A 7,989-nucleotide genomic window follows, 5' to 3' on the forward strand; every position below is an offset into this window, starting at 1 on the left:
GAAAACAAGGGGAATTACCTTGGAAGTCTCCAACTTTGAGAGATTTAATTGCAATAATTGGAAATTTATCAGCATTATCCAACAATTCCTACCCTACATTAGTAGCATGATCATTCCACAAAGAGACCACAACACTTTTCTTCCTACAATTGAAACGTCCATAAGTTCAATATGAAGCAACATTAGACCAAAGTGACCAGTGCAAAAAATAAAATATACACTCACGTCTTGTCCGCAATAGTAATATCACGCTTAGGAACAATCTCATTGTTATTCTTCCTTCGTATCCTCATTGTAGGAGAGACACTTTGAACAACTCCACTAACATCTGGAATTAATAATGATATGGGTCATATTACACAAAAGCACCTAATGAAATTCACATCACAACAAAAAAAGGAAGTCAATAGTATAATGATAGCTCTTTCACATGATACTAACAACTTTAACATACAGATCCAAACCATCCAAGAAATGAGAACTTACAACTGGCATGTGCAAGTGAGATCGCATTAATGAGGAGAACCTTGGTATTTTCTTGTTCTTCTTTTCTCAGTGCTTTCCCAGCTTACGAACCACCTCCAGATTCTGCACCATTAAATTTCCACTGATAAAGCCTACATGCTCGAATATACAAACAATAAGCCTCTATATTTTTCAGCATATATAATTCTAGTATAAAGTTTTTAGTAATAACTATCAAAATCACTTGACAAGGTACTTATCACACAAAACATAAATTAATAAATAAAATACTTCACGGGATATTCATTCTAATGTGCGTCTTCTCTTATCAAAACTCGCAAGAACACTAATAAATGGGAGCTTGATATTTACAATATACCTTAAATTGGATTAAAAAAGTACACCACTATATGGTTTTCAACAAGATTAGCCTACTAAGAAATGAAGCAAAAGGAATTATGATAAAATTCTTGATGTAATATTACCCATTACAACACACCAATGATAAGTGTTACATATGTGTTCTTGGTTGGTAACAACCTTTAGAAGAGTGTTCAAAACATGTAATGGATATACAAAAAACACATAGTTTCAGTCATGGAAGAATGTGACAGCATTGCACTTAAGCCAAAGGGTTGTTGCACGTTTTCCTATTGTGCCCGGAAGTATGACATCTTGAGCAAGAGACAGTCCGTTTATCTTGCAATTGGGACTCAATGCGCTTCTTTCTTGGTCTGCCGGGAGGCCGCTTGGTATGGGGTGGGTTAAGAGAGAAGAAAACTTCACCGGTGATAGATCGAACCAAACCATCATTAGCGACCATTGGCATGTCATGGGTCTCTATACCGGAGAAGGAGCCCGAGTAAATCAGCTCTTGCATTGGGAATTTGTACCAATCTTGAACAAAATCAACAACATTCTGACCGATGGAAAGAATAACGGCTGCCGCATGTTCACAAGGGATGCCCAACATTTCCCAACCCCTACATGTGCAAGTACGCTTTATAATGTCCACATTCAAGAAGGTGGTTCCAATAGAAACCCCAAATATTCCGTTCATGAAAGGAGTGACCGGATACACCTCACCCTTGGCAATTTTCTGCTGAACTTTTTCTTCAATTTTTGGCCCTATGCATCCTTTCCAATTGTTTGATTCCTCTTTATGTTTGACAAGCATAGAACCTAACTTAGCCATATGCTCCATTAGAAATGTACAAATGGAGTGATGTCTTTCATTCCTTAGCCAAGCATTAAACGACTCGGCAAGGTTTGTGGTCATTTTATCCCATCTTTGTTTTGGGAATTTGGACATAGCCCAATGTTCGGGTTCATTTTCTTCAACCCATTTGGCCAAAGCGTCATTGTATTGTCGTAGTTCAAACATGGAAACATTGTAATCGTGCTCTAACCTTGCATAGGCTATACTATCAAGGAATTGGAGTGCATTTTCTTTACCTTTGTTCCCTCTTGTGTTATGTTTGCTCAAGAAAGAGCTGAAATTTTCCTTCAAGTGACAGTAACAGTAGGCATGGTTTTCAAGCCCAAACACTTTAGGAACACTACGAAGGAGGGCGGGATGTCTATCCGAGATAATAACGACTTCCTTATCTCCAACAAGCTTCTTCAAATTTTGCAAAAACCAAGACCAATCGTCATAATTTTTTGAGCTCATCACGCCAAAGGCTAAGGGGAACATGGCATCATTAGCATCGTATGCGGTCGCCGAAAATAACGCACCCCTATATGGCCCACTCATATGGGCGGAGTCAATAGCTATGATTGGCCGACACCCCATTGCAAACCATTGGATAGATACCGAATGAGCAACAAAGAGTTGCTCAAAATGTCCATCACTTGAATGTCCCAACTCAACAATGCTTCCCGGATTTGTTGCAACCATTTTCTCACACATCCAAGGCAACAATTTGTAATAATATTTGGGTTCTCCATAAATGCGCTCATTTGCCTTCTCCTTGATATTCCATGCTTGAAGATACGTCAATTGCATCCCATGTTGCCTTTGAAAGTCCTTACAAATTTGGCAGGGTTGGTAATTGGGAGTGGACCGGATGACATCATCAATAAGCAATGATGCCCGATTAGATCTCACTAAAGGTTGGCATGCAGCAACATCTTCCAAACTATGATTATGATGGTTATGAAAAGTGTGAACCTGGATGATGTTCGAATCCCCAATTGCACGAGCTGTGACTTTCCAAGGACATTGAGTAACTGTGCAAACAACTGTCATGTGTTTCATAGTATTCCTCTTGAAGCGATAACGGAATCTACCAGCAATTGACATCAAATAAACGGCATCACGGAACTTGGCAGCATTGGAGAAGGTATGTCCACTACCCATAATGGAATTTTCAAACCGCCTTGAGTCACGTTCGAGTATATTTGCTTCCGCACATCTATGGGAAAACCCATATGACTCAATTGTAAGAGAGTCATTACAAATATTAATTGGCAGATCGCCACCGGATGGAAGTAAGTGTGCAGAATTCGAACCAACAATAGGAGAAGGGGCACTACAAAGGAAGAAAAAAAAAATCATCCATCTACATATATTTGAAGAAAAGTTAATAGACATAGTGGATGAGATGTTGGGAAGGCTATCAATACCTAGTCGGTGCTATATAGCCTTCAACAACTTCACTTGATGATGAGACATAGACGTGACAAAACATTTCGTTGAATCGAAACATCTTAAGTAGGGCTGCATCATCATGCAACGGTAGTAGACATGATGGCTCAAACTTGACCGTGAATTCCAATTTGATAGAATTCTGGTCAAAGTGCAATGCATCACACAGTTTTGAAACAAAATCACTATGTGACATATGTCGACTAACAACCATCGATTCGCTACGACCACCTTGATATTGAACAGACCCTCCAACACATTTAACTAGCTGACCGCCTTCATGAATGTAACAGAACATGTCCTCTTCCATCACCTTAATTAAATAAAAACTTGTTACAAAAAAAATGACAACAAAAGTAAATAGGGATTATGTATGAATATAATGATGAAGGAAAGAGGAGAAGAGAGGGTGGAGAGAAAGGCCATAAAGGGGTCATCGTCGGGCCATGTGATGGTAATCGAACGTCTAAGATTTTTTTCTTAGTGACACATAAGATGAAGAGGAAACGAGGGAGCATGGATTGAAGGGCCCCTTTCTATATTCAAATCCTTAGTATATACATGTATCCATAATCTAATGCCATGAAGTTGCTTAAGGAATATGAATGTTGGCTTCCTCCCTACCCACATTTCCCATGTCCTCATCTACAACCGATATTCTATGTTTCTTTCCACTTCCATTCCTCATCATCCTAAAAACATAATTACATCTTATAACAGTTATCGAAAAAAACCTTTTACAAGGGACAAGACATTAATAGTTAAATGATCGCACATATCGAAGATGGACATTATTTTGATGCAAGTAGTTTATGACTCTCACTCTCACTCTCATGTACATAACTTTCTATCTTAACTTTGTAGGTGTATACCTAGGCCTAATGTGTTTATACATGGACCTTGATTCGAAAGTGAAAAGTCCATCGTATCTTCACAAAGATCTCAATAAATCCCATATTATAGTTTTGTTCGAAATCAATTTGTATAATGCATCAAATTCGTTCATAGAGTTAATATTCAATCACCTCATCCTTTGAAGGTAAGAAATTGAAAGCAATTTTGGTAAACAAAGACAAAGCAAAAATATGTTGTAAACAATGAGTGATTAATGGGGCTGACTATAAACAAATAAGTTACTGTCTTAGTGAACTTAAGAAATGATAATAGTTGCACAGTTTGGAAGAAAAGTTGATTGCAGAAACATCACAATAATTATGGGTTTTCCTTACATTTGCATGATGTTCTCGCAAGAAAATGAGGGAGAGACGGAGACAGACACACAGAGAAGAAAGAAGAAGGAGCATAGGAAAAAGAGAATACCTCAAAAACAGTTCCCAAGTAATCTATGAATGCTACAAAGTTGGTTTCTTCAAAAAGTCCGTATATATATGTAGTCCAACAAGGAGAAGCTGAGAATGGGAAGAGAAAAAGGGACATTAGAGGAATGGAAAAGCTTAGATATAGTACATAATGAATAAACTAAGAAGGATTAATGTTTATTGTAAATAACATAGGGCTTTTCTGGTATGTTTGAACAAGAAGAAGTTAAAGTCACTTATGTTTGGAAATAAATATGACAACAAAACAAACATTTTATATAGGTAACATTTTTGCCCTCTCCTAAAAATTAAAATGGAAACCTACAACGATCCCACCCCAACACTTTGCTACGCCAACCAGGTTTCAAGGGCTATGAAAAGGGAGGCCAAAATAAGCATTGAAGACAACTTTTAAGAAGCAAGAACCAGCAAGAAAGAATCTGGAAGCTAATATATCACAATAATTATTGTTTTACCGTAGATGCGCTTGATGTTCTACCAAGAAAAAGATAGATAGAGACATAGACACACATACAGAGAACAAATAAGCAGCAACATAGGAAAAAGCAAATACCTCAACAACAATTCCCAAGTAATCTATGAATGTTGGAATCTTGACTTTTGCAAACAGTCTATATATATCTGTAATCCAACAATGAGAAGTTGAGAATGGGAAAAGAAAAAGGGACAGGGCAGAAATTTCAAAGCTGACATACAATACATAATGAAAAAGCTAAAAATCATTAATGCTTATTGTAAATAACATAGGTTTCTTCTTGTATGTTTTAACAGGAAGAAGTTAAAGTCACTTATGTTTGTAAATAAGTATCACAACAAAATAAACATTTTATATAGGTAACAATTTTTTCCTCCCCTGAAAATGAAATTGGAAACCTACCAGCATCCCACCCCAACACTTTGCTACTTGAACCAAGTATCAAGGGTTATAACAAGTGGCAACATAATAAGCATTTAAGACAACTTTTGAGAAGCAAGAACCAGCAAGAAACAATCTCGTAGCTAATATAAACAAATCTGAATAAAATTACAGCATATAATTTCAAATTAAATAATTAAAATTGTATTTTTGTAATGATGAACCTTAACAAATTTAAAATAAATATATCTTATCAAAGAGTATCATAGTCCAATGGTAGCAGTGATTGAACCCAACCCATGGTTTTCATTTAATAAAAATTAAGATGGATAAGAACCCAAGCTTTCGATTTTTCACTGAGAAATTCACACAACAGAGAGAAAAGAGAGAGAAGAGAGAGAAGCTAAGGACCCTCCATTTGGCACAAAGTAAGAAAACCTTATTTGCTGTTTGATGTGAAGCTCTATGCATTAAAAAAAGGAAAAACAAATTATAAACTTAATTTTAAAATATATCATAAAAAACAGCTCTCTAGGTGGCAGGAGAGGTGGGTTTTGGTTCAAATAGCTTATACTGCCTCTGGCATCTGTTCTTGAATTCTCCAACTTTGTCTCCCAAACATGTCCTAATTCCCAAGAGCTCATATTGCCACACCTACTCATTAGGGTTTGCATCAGTTTCCATTAACATTTAACTAAAAAGAGTTTAAAAATTCAATCAAGGTCAAACAAAATCAACCATCCCACAGAGCAGAAGTTACATAGATATTCGAGAAAATAAGTCATGTCACAAACTAAGCATCTAATCACACAGCAGAAGTTCAGAAGTTCAGCTTTCCTCAATCCAACCAGCTTTGAATACATGCTTATAGGCTTATATAATCTGCTCCTTACCACCTTTAAACAAAACCCTTGAACGAATTAAACCAAAAAACCCAGAAAAAAAGAAAAGAAAAAAAAAAGCACAGAAAATTAGGATTACAATCAATCAATCCACACAAAGTGCTAAAAAACATTAATAAACAAACACCCAACATAAAAACAGCAAGCTTTTATTAAAAGAACACAAAAACAAATAAAATAAAAACATACCCACAACTTTATCTTACCTCAAGAACCAAATCCAAGAGCAAAAAAAGAGTTTAAAAATTCAATCAAGGTCAAACAAAATCAACCATCCCACAGAGCAGAAATTACATAGGTATTCGAGAAAATCAGTCATGTCACAAACTAAGCATCTAATCACAGAACAGAAGTTTAGAAATTCAGCTTTCCTCGGGTGCTAAATTGCAATTAAAAATAAAAACACTAATTAATTGTCAATCTCAAGAGAACCTAAATCCCAAAAATTAGGCCAGAAACCTAAATTACGTGCACTGAATAGTTCCAGATGCATGAAATCAATGAAAAAAATTACCAAACAAAAATAGTAATCAGGAAAGACCAAGTAAAGAATACACAAAAATGTACATATTTATCGTTCGTTCGTGTGGTCGCCGGAAGAAAAAAAACGGGAATAAAGAACAAAGCTCAAGATTTACAGCTGCGCCTAAACATTTGCTCTCTTTCATTGCAAAGAAACCAACAACAATAGAAAAAAAAATAATCATATAAGTTTCGCCTCATATTTTCCTCATTTACCTCAGTTTTCTGAGCAACCAAACAGAAGCTAAAAGATGGACTAGAAAGCGAATCTAACTTGAATAGTGTAAGAGAGCTCATAACAGAGTGGAAATCTCTAAATGAAGGCGAGAACCTGGAGATGAAATCGCTTTATCTGAAGAAATTTGCGGATCAGTAGTACGGCGACACGCGTGAATCGATTACAGCTTACAAGCTTTCGATTTTTCATTGAGAAATTCACACAACAGAGAGAGAAGAGAGAGAAGAGAGCGAAGCTAAGGACTCTCTGTGACTTTCTCTCCTTTTGCCCTAACTTGGGTTCCCCAAATTTCAGAGTCGAGTGTCGCGTGGGCTTTATTTGAAGAAATTTGCGGATCAGTAGTATGGAGACACGCATGAATCGATTACAGCTTACAAGCTTTCGATTTTTCACTGAGAAATTCACCCAACAGAGAGAAAAGAGAGAGAAGAGAAAGAAGCTAAGGACTCTCTCTGACTTTCTCTCCTTTTGCCCTAACCTGGTTTCCCCAAATTTCACAGTCGGGTGTTGCGTGGGTTTTGCTAACTTGTTTAAGATTTTTGTGTTTATTTATTAAAAGCACAACCCGTGACATGGAGAGGGAGATGGCTGCTAACATGGATGTGGAGGGGTAATTTTGGAAATGAAATTATAAAACAGTACATAGTGCATGAAAAGGATAATTTTTTGGGCAACAGTAGACATATTTTGGGTTATGGAAAGTTGGGTTATGAAAAAGCTATTAGGCCCAAATGGGCGGCCCAAAACACAGTTTTCCCTATATTGTATCATAAGAAAAAGAAAAGAAAAAAAAAGAGTGGAGGGGGAGGGGGAGAGGTGGGGGGCTATGTTGTAAACAACAGGGTAGCCTGTGTAAAGCCCCCAGTTTTTACTTAGAGACCTCATTACCCATTAGGAAAAGGGTCAATGACCTATTATTAATAATGCAAAATTACCCAAAGATGGATATTTGAATTTTTTTTTTTTTTTGGAGAATTTAAGAATTGTTGACACAATATAGTGAAACTGCATATACA

General features: G+C 36.5%; 1 long non-coding RNA gene across 1 annotated transcript; it reads right to left on the minus strand.

Moving 5' to 3' along the window:
- Positions 1-3,091: 3,091 nt before the first annotated feature.
- On the minus strand, positions 3,092-7,723 carry LOC104881236 (uncharacterized). The gene is made up of 3 exons (XR_002031367.2): positions 5,009-7,723; positions 4,436-4,524; positions 3,092-3,428 (listed from the first exon to the last, which is right to left on the minus strand). It is a non-coding gene; the product is annotated as an uncharacterized LOC104881236 (long non-coding RNA).
- Positions 7,724-7,989: the final 266 nt, after the last annotated feature.

The sequence above is a fragment of the Vitis vinifera genome, chromosome 13 (genome assembly GCF_030704535.1).
Source record: "Vitis vinifera cultivar Pinot Noir 40024 chromosome 13, ASM3070453v1".
NCBI classification, from domain to species: domain Eukaryota; kingdom Viridiplantae; phylum Streptophyta; class Magnoliopsida; order Vitales; family Vitaceae; genus Vitis; species Vitis vinifera.